This window comes from Saccoglossus kowalevskii, chromosome 2 (genome assembly GCF_978046115.1).
Source record: "Saccoglossus kowalevskii chromosome 2, keSacKowa6.1, whole genome shotgun sequence".
NCBI lineage: Eukaryota > Metazoa > Hemichordata > Enteropneusta > Harrimaniidae > Saccoglossus > Saccoglossus kowalevskii.
Window position 1 is genome coordinate 33,093,428 of NC_140642.1, and position 18,967 is coordinate 33,112,394.

The 18,967-nt window shown below is 35.1% G+C and overlaps 1 long non-coding RNA gene and 13 other non-coding genes across 14 annotated transcripts; all 14 read left to right on the plus strand.

Moving 5' to 3' along the window:
• The first annotated feature begins 6,118 nt into the window (after positions 1–6,118).
• TRNAC-ACA (transfer RNA cysteine (anticodon ACA)) lies at positions 6,119–6,190 on the plus strand. The gene has a single exon. It is a non-coding gene; the product is annotated as a tRNA-Cys (tRNA).
• A 1,273-nt stretch (positions 6,191–7,463) lies between these two features.
• Positions 7,464–7,535, plus strand: TRNAC-GCA (transfer RNA cysteine (anticodon GCA)). The gene has a single exon. It is a non-coding gene; the product is annotated as a tRNA-Cys (tRNA).
• Positions 7,536–9,430: 1,895 nt separating this feature from the next.
• TRNAC-GCA (transfer RNA cysteine (anticodon GCA)) lies at positions 9,431–9,502 on the plus strand. The gene has a single exon. It is a non-coding gene; the product is annotated as a tRNA-Cys (tRNA).
• Positions 9,503–11,155: 1,653 nt separating this feature from the next.
• TRNAC-GCA (transfer RNA cysteine (anticodon GCA)) lies at positions 11,156–11,227 on the plus strand. The gene has a single exon. It is a non-coding gene; the product is annotated as a tRNA-Cys (tRNA).
• Positions 11,228–11,391: 164 nt separating this feature from the next.
• On the plus strand, positions 11,392–11,463 carry TRNAC-GCA (transfer RNA cysteine (anticodon GCA)). The gene has a single exon. It is a non-coding gene; the product is annotated as a tRNA-Cys (tRNA).
• A 551-nt stretch (positions 11,464–12,014) lies between these two features.
• TRNAC-GCA (transfer RNA cysteine (anticodon GCA)) lies at positions 12,015–12,086 on the plus strand. Its single transcript has one exon. It is a non-coding gene; the product is annotated as a tRNA-Cys (tRNA).
• Positions 12,087–12,729: 643 nt separating this feature from the next.
• TRNAC-GCA (transfer RNA cysteine (anticodon GCA)) lies at positions 12,730–12,801 on the plus strand. The gene has a single exon. It is a non-coding gene; the product is annotated as a tRNA-Cys (tRNA).
• Positions 12,802–12,964: 163 nt separating this feature from the next.
• On the plus strand, positions 12,965–13,036 carry TRNAC-GCA (transfer RNA cysteine (anticodon GCA)). Its single transcript has one exon. It is a non-coding gene; the product is annotated as a tRNA-Cys (tRNA).
• A 396-nt stretch (positions 13,037–13,432) lies between these two features.
• Positions 13,433–13,504, plus strand: TRNAC-GCA (transfer RNA cysteine (anticodon GCA)). Its single transcript has one exon. It is a non-coding gene; the product is annotated as a tRNA-Cys (tRNA).
• Positions 13,505–14,288: 784 nt separating this feature from the next.
• TRNAC-GCA (transfer RNA cysteine (anticodon GCA)) lies at positions 14,289–14,360 on the plus strand. Its single transcript has one exon. It is a non-coding gene; the product is annotated as a tRNA-Cys (tRNA).
• A 164-nt stretch (positions 14,361–14,524) lies between these two features.
• TRNAC-GCA (transfer RNA cysteine (anticodon GCA)) lies at positions 14,525–14,596 on the plus strand. The gene has a single exon. It is a non-coding gene; the product is annotated as a tRNA-Cys (tRNA).
• Positions 14,597–14,956: 360 nt separating this feature from the next.
• On the plus strand, positions 14,957–16,333 carry LOC144357180 (uncharacterized). Its single transcript, XR_013421636.2, has 2 exons — positions 14,957–15,236; positions 15,995–16,333. It is a non-coding gene; the product is annotated as an uncharacterized LOC144357180 (long non-coding RNA).
• A 2,236-nt stretch (positions 16,334–18,569) lies between these two features.
• Positions 18,570–18,641, plus strand: TRNAC-GCA (transfer RNA cysteine (anticodon GCA)). Its single transcript has one exon. It is a non-coding gene; the product is annotated as a tRNA-Cys (tRNA).
• Positions 18,642–18,808: 167 nt separating this feature from the next.
• TRNAC-GCA (transfer RNA cysteine (anticodon GCA)) lies at positions 18,809–18,880 on the plus strand. Its single transcript has one exon. It is a non-coding gene; the product is annotated as a tRNA-Cys (tRNA).
• Positions 18,881–18,967: the final 87 nt, after the last annotated feature.

The following is an 18,967-nucleotide window of genomic DNA, read 5'->3' on the forward strand; positions in this document are numbered from 1 at the left end:
ACTTTGATAGTTGAAAACCAAACTGACCATTTAGTTAGTATGCCCCACACCTCGCATAATGGTCTACAATAACTTTCAGCTTAGACTGTAATCATATGAATGGCACCTGGATCCCTGGTAACAAACATGATTTGATTTTATTATTTACCAGGGATGTAAATGTCATAATCGTGATCACACTCTAAGCTGAAAGTGACAATAGAATGTTTCTGAACCATTTTACGTAAGGAACAACTGTTTATGATATATTTAGTATCAATGAGACCAAGGGTAGATAATTAAGGGTTAGTATGTTGTAAGTCATGAAGCCAAGATCCCATGAAAACCGTGTCTCGTATTTTGACATGTAAAAGAACCGAATGATTTGGCGATTATCAATCCTGTTGGACATTAAATATCAAAATCTATGGTTTAAATATTTCACTGAAATATATACCTTGTTTGGTCAAAGAAACAACTTGTTGTTAAAGCGTCCCGGGTTCTTTCGCGTACTCATTGAAATACATTCCAAATAACGCAGTGTACGAGACGAGATTTCCATGGGATCTTAGCTTCATGACTACACAAAATCCTATGGATTTCGATAACCCCTAGTTATCTATTTCCGATAAGATAAATGCTTGTACATGGTTAACTTAATTCCAATGCTATTTAAGTAATATGCAAATTAGCTAATATGCAAATTAGCATATATGATGTCATAAATAATTGGGCAAATAGTGTTGTGAAGACTGTATCTTCCTAAAAAAATCTTCCTGTTGTTGCAAATTAGCTAATTAGCATATATGATGTCATAAATAATTGGGCCAATCCACGATCTACATTTTGGTACCAACTTTACTCCTATATCTTCATATGTATTGAAAATATAGATCTTTTAATGATTTCATAATACTTTCAGGTTGCCATAACAACATGTCAATTTTCACCACTTTTAGGGCATTTTCCGCCTTGGAAACAGGCATTTTTTAAAATGTCAGCTAATTTTGCGTAAGAAAAGTCTGTTTCCACAATGTTTGACGTGGAGTGCAGCTAAAACCGTTTATAGAAGGCTTTTGAAAAGTAGCTTCCAGACTAATATAGTTCGTGTTATGTAAGAGGTAGCAATGACGTGACGCGAAAACCGGTGCGTCAACAGGGAATCACGCAGCATTCACACGCAATTGTTTTTAATTATGCTGTCTAAAATTTTCTGAATTGTTTTGTGATTGGTGTTGATTTCACACTTCTGTGGTCTTGTCTTGCAATTTGATCTGCGTAATAAGTGGACTGTCAATAGTTTGCGTCCACGTATTCTTTAATGTGATATTGTAATTATGACAATCGCGATAACTCGAGTCGACATAGACATGGCGATCGTTGAGAGTTCTACGGCAATAGTAGTCAGCACTTCAATCGACTTCATCGACCACAATACAATTGATTGTAATTGTACAGTACACGGTTGATCGCGACAACCATGCGCGGCAGAAAGGATATATTTTGTATCTAACTCAACCCTGTACGATAAACTTATAACGATAATATGCGGTCTATATGGTCCACTCATCCTCGAGAAACAAATACCTGAGTAGCAATTTAGTCAAAGATGAGAAAATTGAATAAGAAATGCGTCTTACATACATTAACGGCAATGTACGCTGGTCAGCAAGTTCCCTTTCATACGTCACAAAAGGTATTTGAGTACTAGTATGCAAATGAGGAGTTAATGAAGAGCCTCGATTTAAAATACATTAAAATAACATTTGAAACTTACATTTGAAACCCAATTTTCACTTTGAAAATTTATTTTATACTTAATAACGTAACAAATACTGATAATGGTGCACCAATAAATGATTTTGACTAAAAAATAGCAGGCATTTCACAGGCACTTTAATGTTATTATATGCGTATATTATAGCCATTCAAATATATAAAAATCACGCAGGAATTAAACATACCAATGATACAGATTCTTTCCGTATCTGACAAATACTAGACTAATTTTTTAACTAAACAAAATTCTAATGGAGAAATCAATAGTATAATACTAAGGCGGTTATCTTGGAGTTATGCAAATAAGGAATGTTAAAATGATCACATGATTCGCTCAAGAAACATTCTAGTACCTTTTAACAAGAATGTCGCTTTTTAAATCATAAACAAATATTAATTGGAGGTGTTGATATGCCGTGTTATGGTATCGTGATGACCATTTCGAATTTATGCAAAATTAGAAAAAAATACCCAAGGATGACGTCATGTAACCATACCGTTTCATCAAGTCTATCGTCCCAGGAAACAAAATGCATCAAAATATTTTGTATTGACTCCAAATACAGGTCCAGCTCAAAAACCCATTTGTCTGCCGGGCGATATATGTCATTGAATAAATTAGACGACCACCGAAGGTGACGTATTTCAACGCCTAATGAGATGGATATAACGTCGCTATAATCAGGAAATAGTTTTATGTATATGATGTTCAGACATCATTCATTCAGTTAGCAACTGAATAGCAACTGACTCAGCAATAGCCTTTGTGCGTACTTCAAACAATACAAATCGTTTGGCGAATTAATAATTGAAATTTACTACATATATTCTTCATCTCCTATGTAAAATAAAATAAATACAGTGACGCAGAGAGTGGTTTCTGCCATAGTGGCCTCTAAATAATGAGGAGAGACTTGTCTATAATGGAATGACAAGATCACTCGGCCAATTAAATAATTAAAATGTTCAAAACTGTTTGAATATATTGTATTAAATATATTTAATAGCAACCATGTCAAATCAAGTAAATAGAGCAAGGTTAGAAGGTGGTTTGGGTCATACTGTCCTGTAATGGAATGAAGAGCGACTCGTCTGTAATGGAATGACACGATCGCTTGGCCAATTAAATAATTGAAATGTTCAAAACTGTTTGAATATATTGTATTAAATATATTTAATGGCTCCCATATCAATTCAAGTAAATAGAGCGACGTCAGAAGGTGGTTTGGGTCATACCGTCCTGTAATTGAATGAAGAGCGACTCGTCTGTAATGGAATGACAATATCGCTTGGCCAATTAAATAATTGAAATGTTCAAAACTGTTTGAATATATGTTATTAATTATATTTAATAGCTCCCATGTCAAATCAAGTAAATAGAGCGAGGTTAGAGGGTGGTTTGGGTCATACCATCCTGTAATGGAATGAAGAGCGACTCGTCTGTAATGGAATGACAATATCGCTTGGCCAATTAAATAATTGAAATGTTCAAAACTATTTGAATATATTGTATTAAATATATTTAATAGCTCCCATGACAATTCAAGTAAATAGAGTGACGTTAGAGAGTGGTTTTGGTCATACCGTCCTGTAATTGAATGAAGAGCGACTCGTCTGTAATGGAATGACAATATCGCTTGGCCAATTAAATAATTGAAATGTTCAAAACTGTTTGAATATATTATATTAAATATATTTAATAGCTCCCATATCCATTCAAGTAAATAGAGCGACGTTAGAGGGTGGTTTGGGTCATACCGTCCTGTAATGGAATAAAGAGCGACTCGTCTGTAATGGAATGACACGATCGCTTGGCCAAATAAATAATTGAAATGTTCAAAACTGTTTGAATATATTGTATTAAATATATTTAATAGCTCCCATATCAATTCAAGTAAATAGAGCGACGTCAGAGGGTGGTTTGGGTCATACCGTCCTGTAATGGAATGAAGAGCGACTCGTCTGTAATGGAATGACAATATCGCTTGGCCAATTAAATAATTGAAATGTTCAAAACTGTTTGAATATATTTTATTAATTATATTTAATAGCTCCCATGACAATTCAAGTAAATAGAGCGACGTTAGAGAGTGGTTTTGGTCATACCGTCCTGTAATGGAATGAAGAGCGACTCGTCTGTAATGGAATGACACGATCGCTTGGCCAATAAAATAATTGAAATGTTCAAAACTGTTTGAATATATTGTATTAATTATATTTAATAGCTCCCATGTCAAATCAAGTGAATAGAGCGAGGTTAGAGGGTGGTTTGGGTCATACCGTCCTGTAATGGAATGAAGAGCGACTCGTCTGTAATGGAATGACAATATCGTTTGGCCAATTAAATAATTGAAATGTTCAAAACTGTTTGAATATATTTTATTAATTATATTTAATAGCTCCCATATCAATTCAAGTAAATAGAGGGACGTTAGAGGGTGGTTTGGGTCATACCGTACTGTAATGCAATGAAGAGCGACTCGTCTCCAATGGAATGAAAAAAAAACACGCTAGGCCAATTAAATATTTAAAATGTTCAAACGATAGCAAGGCATTGTATTTTATATATTTTATAGATTTCATGAAATACATAGACGTCAGTAATCGGTTAATAGCATGGCATGGGCGCGTTTCACTCCGCCGCTAACAGTGTGAGTGCGTATGGTGCCAGGTAAGATTGTGTAAATGAACAGTGTATCGATCAAGGCTGTCGCTTTTACAAAAACGGCCTTCGAACGAGCAAACTCTTTCGTAACGGTTCGTAAATTCGCTAAACCTAACGGTATTTGCCGTTATAGCGTGTATAGTATAAGCTATTTTCTCCAAAGCTGCCGCATCACATTCCCTCATCATGGCTCATCATCAGTCGAATAACTTATAACATTGTAGACACTTTGTCTTTGCCCATGATTACAGGTATAGAAATTGTCATCAGATACATTAACGTTCACATTAAAGTGGTACATGAATGCCTTTCACATTCTGCACTTTCCACCAGAGAGAAATGAAGCCCTGCTTTGCAATTTACAAACGATGGTTATCTAACTCTTTAGAAACTCACACACGAGTTACGAATTCATCTTCACCACCAGTCATAGCTTCCGAATTGGAGTGCCACCATTGCCGCTAGGCTGGAATTTCAGACTGGCTAATCGAATCAGGGCAGGGCAATAGAGCAGTGATGTCTACCATGTGCATATTAAGACACAAACCATGACCCTTAACAAAATAACCGAAATTATGGTCCAACAACACTAGTACTTCTTTTATATTGAACAGATCATTGTGAACAGATCATTCACTACTTGCCTAAAACACATCATTTTGTTTATATATGAACAATTTGAGCACATTTTTACGTAATTTCAAAATAGTATCAATCGTTATTGTCCTATATTTATTTTAAACTTGCGGAGATATTGCTCATTGTTAGAGCTTTCGACTGCAGCTCGCGAGGTATCTGGTTCGAACCCGAGTGTCTCCTTCCATTTTAATGTTATACATTTGACCACATAAAACCCTGGTATCCATATCATTCACTCTATGCCTGACAACACTTCATTGTTTTTATCTATGAATAATTTAAGCACATTTTTTACGTAATTTCAAAATAGTATCAGTCGTTATTTTCCTATATTTATTTTAAACTTGTGGGGATATAGCTCAGTGGTAAAGCATTCCACTGCAGATCGAGAGGTCCTCGGTTTAAACCCGGGTGTCCCGTTCTATATTAATGTTATATATTAGCACACATGAAACCCCTTGTATTCATATCATTCACTCTATGCCTAAACACTTCATTTTGTTTATGTATGAACATTTTAAGCACATTATGACGTAATTTTGAAATTGTATCATTAGTTATTTTTCTATATTTATTTTAAACTTGTGGGGATATAGCTCAGTGGTAGAGCTCGACTGCAGATCGAGAGGTCCTCGGTTTAAACCTGGGTGTCCCCTTCTATTTTAATGTTATACATTAGCCAACATAAACCTCTTGTGTCCAGATCATTCACTCTATGCCTAAACACTTCATTTTGTTTATATATGAACAATTTAAGCACATTATGACGTAATTTTGAAATTGTATCATTAGTTATTTTTCTATATTTATTTTAAACTTGTGGGGATATAGCTCAGTGGTAGAGCTCGACTGCAGATCGAGAGGTCCTTGCTTCAAACTCGGGTGTCCCCTTCTATTTTAAGGTTATACATTAGCCAACATAAAACACTTGTATCCGTATCATTTACTCTATGCCTAAACACTACATTTTGTTTATATATGAACAATTTAAGCACATTTTTACGTAATTTCAAAATAGTATCAGTCGTTATTTTCCTATATTACCTTTCAACATGTGGGGATATAGCTCAGTGGTAGAGCATTCGACTACAGATCGAGATGTCCCTGGTTCGAACCCGGGTGTCCCCTTGTATTTTAATGTTATGCATTAGCCAACATAAAACACTTGTGTCCAGATCATTCACTCTATGCCTAAACACTTCATTTTGTTTATGTATTAAAAATTTAAGCACAATTTGACGTAATTTTAAAATTGTATCATTATTTATTTTTCTATATTTATTTTAAACTTGTGGGGATATTGCTCAGTGGTAGAGCATTCGACTGCAGATCGAGAGGTCCTCGGTTTAAACCAGGGTGTCCCCTTCTATTTTAATGTTATATATTAGCCAACATAAAACACTTGTGACCAGATCATTCACTCTATGCCTAAACGCTTCATTTTGTTTATGTATGAACAATTTTAGCACATTATGACGTAATTTTAAAATTGTATCAGTAGTTATTTTCCTATATTTATTTTAAAGATGTGGGGATATAGCTCAGTGGTAGAGCTCGACTGCAGATCGAGAGGTCCTCGGTTTAAACCCGGGTGTCCCCTTCTATTTTAATGTTATACATTAGCCAACATAAAACACTTGTATCCATATCATTCACTCTAAGCCTACCAACACTTCATTTTGTTCATGTATGAACAATTTAAGCACATTTTTACGTAATTTCAAAATAGTATTAGTCGTTGTTTACCTATATTTAGTTTAAACATGTGGGGATATAGCTCAGTGGTAGAGCATTCGACTGCAGATCGTGAGGTCCCAGATTTGAACCCGGGTGTCCCCTTTGATTTTAATGTTGTATATTAGCACAAATAAACCTCTTGTATTCATATCATTCACTCTATGCGTAACAACACTTCATTTTGTTTATGTATGAACAATTTAAGCACGTTTTTTACGTAGTTTCAAAATAGTATCAGTCGTTATTTTCCTATATTTATTTTAAACATGTGGGGATATAGCTCAAATAAACCCCTTGTATTCATATCATTCACTCTATGCCTAAACACTTCATTTTGTTTATGTATGAACAATTTAAGCACATTTTTACGTAATTTCAAAATAGTATCAGTCGTTATTTTCCTATATTTATTTTTAAACATGAGGGGATATAGCTCAGTGGTAGAGCATTCAACTGCAGATCGTGAGGTCCCTGGTTTGAACACGGGTGTCCCCTTTAATTTTAATGTTGTATATTAGCACAAATAAACCTCTTGTATTCATATCATTCACTCTATGCCGAACAACACTTCATTTTGTTTATGTATGCACAATTTAAGCACGTTTTTTACGTAGTTTCAAAATAGTATCAGTCGTTATTTTCCTCTATTTATTTTAAACATGTGGGGGATATAGCTCAGTGGTAGAGCATTCGACTGCAGATCGAGAGGTCTCTGGTTCGAACCCGGGTGTTCCCTTCTATTTTAATGTTATATATTAGCCAACGTAAAACACTTGTGTCCAGATCATTCACTCTATGCCTAAACGCTTCATTTTGTTTATGTATGAACAATTTAAGCAATTATGACGTAATTTTAAAATAGTATCAGTAGTTTTTTTTCTATATCTAATTTAAACATGTGGGGATTTAGCTCTGTGGTAGAGGATTCGACTGCAGATCGAGAGGTCCCTGGTTCGAACCCGGGTGTCCCCTTCTATTTTAATGTTATACATTAGCCAACATAAACCTCTTGTGTCCAGATCATTCTCTCTATGCCCATCAAAACTTCATTTTGTTTATGTATGAACAATTTAAGCACATTTTTACGTAATTTCAAAATAGTATCAGTCGTTATTTTCCTATATGTAGTTTAAACATGTGGGGGATATAGCTCAGTGGTAGAGCATTCGACTGCAGATCGAGAGGTCCCGGGTTTCCCCTTTAATTTTAATGTTGTATATTAGCACAAATAAACCCCTTGTATTCATATCATTCACTCTATGCCGAACAACACTTCATTTTGTTTATGTATGAACAATTTAAGCACATTTTTTACGTACTTTCAAAGTAGTATCAGTCGTTATTTTCCTATATTTATTTTAAACATGTGGGGATATAGCTCAAATAAACCCCTTGTATTCATATCATTCACTCTATGCCGAACAACACTTCATTTTGTTTATGTATGAACAATTTAAGCACATTTTTTACGTAATTTCAAAATAGTATCAGTCGTTATTTTCCGATATTTTTTTTAAACATGTGGGGATATAGCTCAGTAATAGAGCATTCGACTGCAGATCGAGAGGTCCCTGGTTTGATCCCGGGTGTCCCCTTCTATTTTAATGTTATATATTAGCCAACATAAAACACTTGTGTCCAGATCATTCACTCTATGCCTAAACGCTTCATTTTGTTTATGTATGAACAATTTTAGCACATTATGACGTAATTTTAAAATTGTATCAGTAGTTATTTTCCTATATTTATTTTAAAGATGTGGGGATATAGCTCAGTGGTAGAGCTCGACTGCAGATCGAGAGGTCCTCGGTTTAAACCCGGGTGTCCCCTTCTATTTTAATGTTATACATTAGCCAACATAAAACACTTGTATCCATATCATTCACTCTAAGCCTACCAACACTTCATTTTGTTCATGTATGAACAATTTAAGCACATTTTTACGTAATTTCAAAATAGTATTAGTCGTTGTTTACCTATATTTAGTTTAAACATGTGGGGATATAGCTCAGTGGTAGAGCATTCGACTGCAGATCGTGAGGTCCCAGATTTGAACCCGGGTGTCCCCTTTGATTTTAATGTTGTATATTAGCACAAATAAACCTCTTGTATTCATATCATTCACTCTATGCGTAACAACACTTCATTTTGTTTATGTATGAACAATTTAAGCACGTTTTTTACGTAGTTTCAAAATAGTATCAGTCGTTATTTTCCTATATTTATTTTAAACATGTGGGGATATAGCTCAAATAAACCCCTTGTATTCATATCATTCACTCTATGCCTAAACACTTCATTTTGTTTATGTATGAACAATTTAAGCACATTTTTACGTAATTTCAAAATAGTATCAGTCGTTATTTTCCTATATTTATTTTTAAACATGAGGGGATATAGCTCAGTGGTAGAGCATTCAACTGCAGATCGTGAGGTCCCTGGTTTGAACACGGGTGTCCCCTTTAATTTTAATGTTGTATATTAGCACAAATAAACCTCTTGTATTCATATCATTCACTCTATGCCGAACAACACTTCATTTTGTTTATGTATGCACAATTTAAGCACGTTTTTTACGTAGTTTCAAAATAGTATCAGTCGTTATTTTCCTCTATTTATTTTAAACATGTGGGGGATATAGCTCAGTGGTAGAGCATTCGACTGCAGATCGAGAGGTCTCTGGTTCGAACCCGGGTGTTCCCTTCTATTTTAATGTTATATATTAGCCAACGTAAAACACTTGTGTCCAGATCATTCACTCTATGCCTAAACGCTTCATTTTGTTTATGTATGAACAATTTAAGCAATTATGACGTAATTTTAAAATAGTATCAGTAGTATTTTTTCTATATCTAATTTAAACATGTGGGGATTTAGCTCTGTGGTAGAGCATTCGACTGCAGATCGAGAGGTCCCTGGTTCGAACCCGGGTGTCCCCTTCTATTTTAATGTTATACATTAGCCAACATAAACCTCTTGTGTCCAGATCATTCTCTCTATGCCCATCAAAACTTCATTTTGTTTATGTATGAACAATTTAAGCACATTTTTACGTAATTTCAAAATAGTATCAGTCGTTATTTTCTTATATGTAGTTTAAACATGTGGGGGATATAGCTCAGTGGTAGAGCATTCGACTGCAGATCGAGAGGTCCCGGGTTTCCCCTTTAATTTTAATGTTGTATATTAGCACAAATAAACCCCTTGTATTCATATCATTCACTCTATGCCGAACAACACTTCATTTTGTTTATGTATGAACAATTTAAGCACATTTTTTACGTACTTTCAAAGTAGTATCAGTCGTTATTTTCCTATATTTATTTTAAACATGTGGGGATATAGCTCAAATAAACCCCTTGTATTCATATCATTCACTCTATGCCGAACAACACTTCATTTTGTTTATGTATGAACAATTTAAGCACATTTTTTACGTAATTTCAAAATAGTATCAGTCGTTATTTTCCGATATTTTTTTTAAACATGTGGGGATATAGCTCAGTAATAGAGCATTCGACTGCAGATCGAGAGGTCCCTGGTTTGATCCCGGGTGTCCCCTTCTATTTTAATGTTATATATTAGCCAACATAAAACACTTGTGTCCAGATCATTCACTCTATGCCTAAACGCTTCATTTTGTTTATGTATGAACAATTTTAGCACATTATGACGTAATTTTAAAATTGTATCAGTAGTTATTTTCCTATATTTATTTTAAAGATGTGGGGATATAGCTCAGTGGTAGAGCTCGACTGCAGATCGAGAGGTCCTCGGTTTAAACCCGGGTGTCCCCTTCTATTTTAATGTTATACATTAGCCAACATAAAACACTTGTATCCATATCATTCACTCTAAGCCTACCAACACTTCATTTTGTTCATGTATGAACAATTTAAGCACATTTCTACGTAATTTCAAAATAGTATTAGTCGTTGTTTACCTGTATTTAGGTTAAACATGTGGGGATATAGCTCAGTGGTAGAGCATTCGACTGCAGATCGTAAGGTCCCAGATTTGAACCCGGGTGTCCCCTTTAATTTTAATGTTGTATATTAGCACAAATAAACCTCTTGTATTCATATCATTCACTCTATGCCGATCAACACTTCATTTTGTTTATGTATGAACAATTTAAGCACGTTTTTTACGTAGTTTCAAAATAGTATCAGTCGTTATTTTCCTATATTTATTTTAAACATGTGGGGATATAGCTCAAATAAACCCCTTGTATTCATATCATTCACTCTATGCCTAAACACTTCATTTTGTTTATGTATGAACAATTTAAGCACATTATGACGTAATTTTAAAATTGTATCAGTAGTTATTTTCTTATATTTATTTTAAAGATGTGGGGATATAGCTCAGTGGTAGAGCATTCGACTGCAGATCGAGAGGTCCCTGGTTCGAACCCGGGTGTTCCCTTCTATTTTAATGTTATATATTAGCCAACGTAAAACACTTGTGTCCAGATCATTCACTCTATGCCTAAACGCTTCATTTTGTTTATGTATGAACAATTTAAGCAATTATGACGTAATTTTAAAATTGTATCAGTAGTTTTTTTTCTATATTTAATTTAAACATGTGGGGATATAGCTCTGTGGTAGAGCATTCAACTGCAGATCGAGAGGTCCCTGGTTCGAACCCGGGTGTCCCCTTCTATTTTAATGTTATACATTAGCCAACATAAACCTCTTGTGTCCAGATCATTCTCTCTATGCCCATCAAAACTTCATTTTGTTTATGTATGAACAATTTAAGCACATTTTTACGTAATTTCAAAATAGTATCAGTCGTTATTTTCCTATATGTAGTTTAAACATGTGGGGGATATAGCTCAGTGGTAGAGCATTCGACTGCAGATCGAGAGGTCCCGGGTGTCCTCTTTAATTTTAATGTTGTATATTAGCACAAATAAACCCCTTGTATTCATATCATTCACTCTATGCCGAACAACACTTCATTTTGTTTATGTATGAACAATTTAAGCACATTTTTTACGTACTTTCAAAGTAGTATCAGTCGTTATTTTCCTATATTTATTTTAAACATGTGGGGATATAGCTCAAATAAACCCCTTGTATTCATATCATTCACTCTATGCCGAACAACACTACATTTTGTTTATGTATGAACAATTTAAGCACATTTTTTACGTAATTTCAAAATAGTATCAGTCGTTATTTTTCTACATTTATTTTAATCATGTGGGGATATAGCTCAGTGGTAGAGCATTCGACTGCAGATCGAGAGGTCCCTGGTTGGAACCCGGGTGTCCCCTTCTATTTTAATGTTGTATATTAGCCAACATAAAACACTTGTGTCCAGATCATTCACTCTATGCCTAAACGCTTCATTTTGTTTATGTATGAACAATTTAAGCACATTATGACGTAATTTTAAAATTGTATCAGTAGTTATTTTCCTATATTTATTTTAAAGATGTGGGGATATAGCTCAGTGGTAGAGCTCGACTGCAGATCGAGAGGTCCTCGGTTTAAACCCGGGTGTCCCCTTCTATTTTAATGTTTTACATTAGCCAACATAAAACACTTGTATTCATATCATTCACTCTAAGCCTACCAACACTTCATTTTGTTCATGTATGAACAATTTAAGCACATTTCTACGTAATTTCAAAATAGTATTAGTCGTTGTTTACCTGTATTTAGGTTAAACATGTGGGGATATAGCTCAGTGGTAGAGCATTCAACTGCAGATCGTGAGGTCCCTGGTTTGAACACGGGTGTCCCCTTTAATTTTAATGTTGTATATTAGCACAAATAAACCTCTTGTATTCATATCATTCACTCTATGCCGAACAACACTTCATTTTGTTTATGTATGAACAATTTAAGCACGTTTTTTACGTAGTTTCAAAATAGTATCAGTCGTTATTTTCCTCTATTTATTTTAAACATGTGGGGGATATAGCTCAGTTGTAGAGCATTCGACTGCAGATCGAGAGGTCTCTGGTTCGAACCCGGGTGTCCCCTTCTATTTTAATGTTATATATTAGCCAACGTAAAACACTTGTGTCCAGATCATTCACTCTATGCCTAAACGCTTCATTTTGTTTATGTATGAACAATTTAAGCAATTATGACGTAATTTTAAAATTGTATCAGTAGTTTTTTTCTCTATTTAATTTAAACATGTGGGGATATAGCTCAGTGGTAGAGCATTCGACTGCAGATCGCGAGGTCTCTGGTTCGAACCCGGGTGTCCCCTTCTATTTTAATGTTATACATTAGCCAACATAAACCTCTTGTGTCCAGATCATTCTCTCTATGCCCATCAAAACTTCATTTTGTTTATGTATGAACAATTTAAGCACATTTTTACGTAATTTCATAATAGTATCAGTCGTTATTTTCCTATATATAGTTTAAACATGTGGGGGATATAGCTCAGTGGTAGAGCATTCGACTGCAGATCGAGAGGTCCCGGGTGTCCCCTTTAATTTAAATGTTGTATATTAGCACAAATAAACCCCTTGTATTCATATCATTCACTCTATGCCGAACAACACTTCATTTTGTTTATGTATGAACAATTTAAGCACATTTTTTACGTAATTTCAAAATAGTATCAGTCGTTATTTTCCGATATTTTTTTTAAACATGTGGGGATATAGCTCAGTGGTAGAGCATTCGACTGCAGATCGAGAGGTCCCTGGTTCGAACCCGGGTGTCCCCTTCTATTTTAATGTTATATATTAGCCAACGTAAAACACTTGTGTCCAGATCATTCACTCTATGCCTAAACGCTTCATTTTGTTTATGTATGAACAATTTAAGCACATTATGACGTAATTTCAAAATAGTATCAGTCGTTATTTTTCTATATTTATTTTAAACATGTGGGGATATAGCTCAGTGGTAGAGCTCGACTGCAGATCGAGAGGTCCCTGGTTTGAACCCGGGTGTCCCCTTTAATTTTAATGTTGTATATTAGCACAAATAAACCTCTTGTATTCATATCATTCACTCTATGCCGAACAACACTTCATTTTGTTTATGTATGAACAATTTAAGCACATTTTTACGTAATTTCAAAATAGTATCAGTCGTTATTTTCCTATATATAGTTTAAACATGTGGGGGATATAGCTCAGTGGTAGAGCATTCGACTGCAGATCGAGAGGTCACGGGTGTCCCCTTTAATTTTAATGTTGTATATTAGCACAAATAAACCCCTTGTATTCATATCATTCACTCTATGCCGAACAACACTTCATTTTGTTTATGTATGAACAATTTAAGCACATTTTTTACGTACTTTCAAAATAGTATCAGTCGTTATTTTCCTATATTTATTTTAAACATGTGGGGATATATCTCAAATAAACCCCTTGTATTCATATCATTCACTCTATGCCGAACAACACTTCATTTTTTATGTATTAACAATTTAAGCACATTTTTTACGTAATTTCAAAATAGTATCAGTCGTTATTTTCCGATATTTATTTTAAACAAGTGGGGATATAGCTCAGTGGTAGAGCATTCGACTGCAGATCGAGAGGTCCCTGGTTCGAACCCGGGTGTACCCTTCTATTTTAATGTTATGCATTTGCCAACATAAAACACTTGTGTCCAGATCATTCACTCTATTCTAAACACTTCATTTTGTTTATGTATGAACAATTTAAGCACATTATGACGTAATTTCAAAATAGTATCAGTCGTTATTTTTCTACATTTTTTTTAATCATGTGGGGATATAGCTCAGTGGTAGAGCATTCGACTGCAGATCGAGAGGTCCCTGGTTCGAACCCGGGTGTCCCCTTCTATTTTAATGTTTTATATTAGCCAACATAAAACACTTGTGTCCAGATCATTCACTCTATGCCTAAACGCTTCATTTTGTTTATGTATGAAAAATTTAAGCACATTATGACGTAATTTTAAAATTGTATCAGTACTTATTTTCCTATATTTAGTGCCTGTGAAATGGCTGCTATTTTCACGTCTAAAATTATCAATTGATACATAAATATTATTAATTTTTATGTTTCTAAGCATAAATTATTTTTTTTAAGTGAAAAAATGTGTTTTAAACTTAGTCTACAGCAACTTTATTTTTTGTATTTGAAAACGAGGCTCCTCATTAGCTATTCATTGCCATACAGAAATTCTCCTTGTGACGTCAGAAAGGGAAGTTGCTGGGCAGCTCGCATTGCCGATACGTGTAAATAAGGCAAATTTCTTGTGCAGTTTTCTCGTCTTTGACTAAATTGTCACTTATGTACTTTTTCGTCGAGGAAGAACGGGCCATAATGAACACTTGGATATCAAATTTGTTGCATGGGGTTGAGTTAGATGCGAGATATGTCCGTTCTGGTGTGGCTGGTCGCAGTGATGTCACCGTCCCCGGCGCACGTTTGTAAACTATCGCTGAACCTCGGCACTGGACAACTTTCGAGTCGGTAAGAACATGGATGTACTTACATCCATGGTAAGAAGTTCTAGTTTTTTTTGTTCTAGTTGAGCTTACTACTCTTTATAAAATATCTTATCGATAATTTCAAAGAGGTATGTGTGAACTCTTTATTATGCTCGATAAACTTAGATCGCGAATTTCCTCAGAAATATTGCCTGCTTCGTTCAAACGTGCATTGGCATCCATATATTGGATTTTCGTTCATGGTCGAAGGCGTGAGTGTCTCGTGTGGCCCGAATGTCATCGGCGTTTTACTTTTTTTTTTTGCACAAATGAAACTCTTATTTTTTTCCACCATCAACAATTTCTGATATGGTTGTTGGGATCGGCCGACGTCTCTGTGGGCTGCTCTACACACGTAAAATGCCCAATGTTTTGACCTGGCTTCCCTTCACACGAAGCGCGGGTGTGCATTACATCCGCAAGTTTCAAAATTTTAAACGTAAATTTGAAAAATGTTTGGTGAAATAAAATTGACATATTATTATGAAAAGAAAATGAAGAAAAAAAATTTAATTATTTTTTGAATAATCGTTTGAGAGGATTGGGTGGCAATTGCTTATACTTATGTACTAATTGTAAATGTGTTCAATATTTTTTTCATCCATAATTCAAACACATATATAACATAATAATAGTTGCCTTTATTATAGTAAAAAAAGATGCATCATAAAACGAATGAATTACGTATAAACAAATGCCAAATAAAGATTGTGACCTTATTTATTTTCTAAACCTCCACAGGTTAACGAGGGGATACTTGAAGTTCCTTGAAAAAGACTACAGTACTACCAGAGTGAGCAGTAACAGATTTATCAATATTTATGTCAGAGAATTATTTAGGACTTAAATTACCAAATCTTGGTTTTTCATAGATTCCAAAATCTGAAGATGTGTTTCCTTTTTTTCATTGTCACACAGTGTCACTCAATTAAAACCATATACTATAGTAATAGTAATCCATGTACAAATTATATTTTATTCACATTATTTTCCTCACATACATGTACAGACAATCCAATGTTTACATTGTCATATTTCTTTGTTCATCACAAGTCTAAATAAAATTTGTGAACTGTGTAACGTAGCCCGTTTTTTATTAGCATAATTGTTGCAGCATCTGGAAATGTATTTACACTGTTATGTGAATCTTGTAGTGTGGCAATGAACTGCCGAGACTATGTCAGGGTGGGTATACTGGCTGTTGAGTGGCAGGGGTGCATCATCAAGTGTATGTAATACACAATCTCCTCCAACATACAAGTCTAGTGTATTGAAGAGCTCTTCTACGTAATCTGTAAATTATAATGAGAGCATTTTGATTCAACAATAGTAGATAGAAAACCATAAAGAATCATATCATACATGCTCTATTGAAGTACATTTCCAGTAGAAGCATCAAAATTAAAATAAAAAGAAAACATATTTTGACATTCTAGACATTAAACTATAGTGATCAATAAAATAGGGAAATAACTAAAAAAACGACAAATCACAGTTACTAAATAAATGACCGCCGCGTGGAAATAGATTCAGTTGAAATGGGTGAACGCGTCGGGTCACGACGAGGACAAGTGCCTGACTGGTGGCGTTTAATTGGATAACAAAAATAATTGAGAGTAACACACATACAGACAAATTCAGAGTGGACTCGAGTTAGCGTGATTGTCATACTTATTTACTTGGTGATAACGCATTGACAGCCAAAGCCCGGATTCTTATTTCATAAATGATTTCTAGACATCTCGACCCAAGACATTTCGACCCAAATTGAACATCTCGACCCACCGCATCGACGCGACCCTGTCTCAATGTGGCGACGCGAACCTCTATCTAGTTCAACGTTGATCGACATCTTTTGATTCGAAACATCGTGTACTATCTACTAGTATTTCCAACGCGTGTGGTCGGCGCCTTTGATTGCGTTAATTTTGTTTTTTATTCGCGAAATCTATCACTGGCAGCGTTTGTTTTGTCATGTCTCATAACTGAAAGTCCAAGCTGACTTTGTTTTGGCTGTAGGTATGAAAAACGGGTCGGGATTTTTTGGAGTTGAGATGTCCAGTACCCCCATAAATTATTTCGCAGATCAAGCTAGAAGGAAAGTAACAGAGGTGTGAATTCGACATTCAACACCAATCACCGAACAATTCAGAAACTTTTAGCCTGCGAAAATGAAAACAATTAGCAGTGTGTAAGGACTGCGTAATTTCCTGTTTGTCCGACGCGTCGTTTTCGTGTTACTATCAAAAATTATTGATACCTTTACATAAGGCAAACTTAATTGTCTCTATAAAGCGATAATCAGGATGGCAAAACAAGTCAAATGATTTGAAACACTTACCCGACGTCTCTCTCTCTTCTGAAATCCGCCTCGGTGATCATGGGCTGGTTCGGAATCTATTTCTTTCAAAATTGTTGGTATTGCGCCAGGTTAAAGTTGTCGGCGCTTCTCTTTAAAACCTAGTTGTTTCTTCACGGCCGAAGACAGTTTTTCGAAAAAAGAATCTGAGGTGAAGTGGACACTACATATGACGATGTAAGGAGAAGGTCCACCCCAACCTTTTCTCGTTGTTTTCACGGCTTTCGTTTACTGACGTCGCACCTTCGGATCGTTTGGAAAAGTGTGAATACTTACACTATGACTATACGTATTACTGCAACCGCCCACAACACAACGTTTAACCATCACAAACGTTTGTTCTGAAAACAACTTCTAAAAACTCTCTATCTCAAAAAAAAACAAAAAAAAAATGACAAAAAAAAGAAATGCCGACCGAAAAATGTATATCGTTTAAAAGTATGTTGAATCACGCAGTGTTATATAAGTACAGCTCAGGAGTATGGCTTCCTCTCATATTTTGGCATTTGGTGGCGCACTTTCGGCGAGAGTCGGAAATCCGGAAACAGTCGACCGTTTCAGGATAGGTGGGCGTGGCTACAGCATGAGATATATCTTAAATTTACTTGGATAGGAGTAACCATTTTGACAAAAAAAAATCAATAACTGCCCACTTCAGTAGGACACGGATCTAAAATAGTTAACGTGAGAGTGGGCATTGCACAGGCACTTTAAAGATGTGGGGATATAGCTCAGTGGTAGAGCTCGACTGCAGATTGAGAGGTCCTCGGTTTAAACCCGGGTGTCCCCTTCTATTTTAATGTTATACATTAGCCAACATAAAACACTTGTATCCATATCATTCACTCTATGCCTACCAACACTTCATTTTGTTCATGTATGAACAATTTAAGCACATTTTTACGTAATTTCAAAATAGTATTAGTCGTTATTTACCTATATTTAGTTTAAACATGTGGGGATATAGCTCAGTGATAGAGCATTCGACTGCAGATCGAGAGGTCCCTGGTTTGAACCCGGGTGTCCCCTTTAATTTTAATGTTATATATTAGCACAAATAAACCCCTTGTATCCACATCATTCACTGTATGCGTAACAACACTTCATTTTATTTATGTATGAACAATTTAAGCACATTATGACGTAATTTCAAAATAGTATCAGTCGTTATTTTTCTATATTTATTTTAAACATGTGGGGATATAGCTCAGTGGTAGAGCATTCTACTGCAGATCGAGAGGTCCCTGGTTCGAACCCGGGTGCCCTCTTCTATTTTAATGTTATATATTAGCCAACATAAAACACTTGTGTCCAGATCATTCACTCTATGCCTAAACGCTTCATTTTGTTTATGT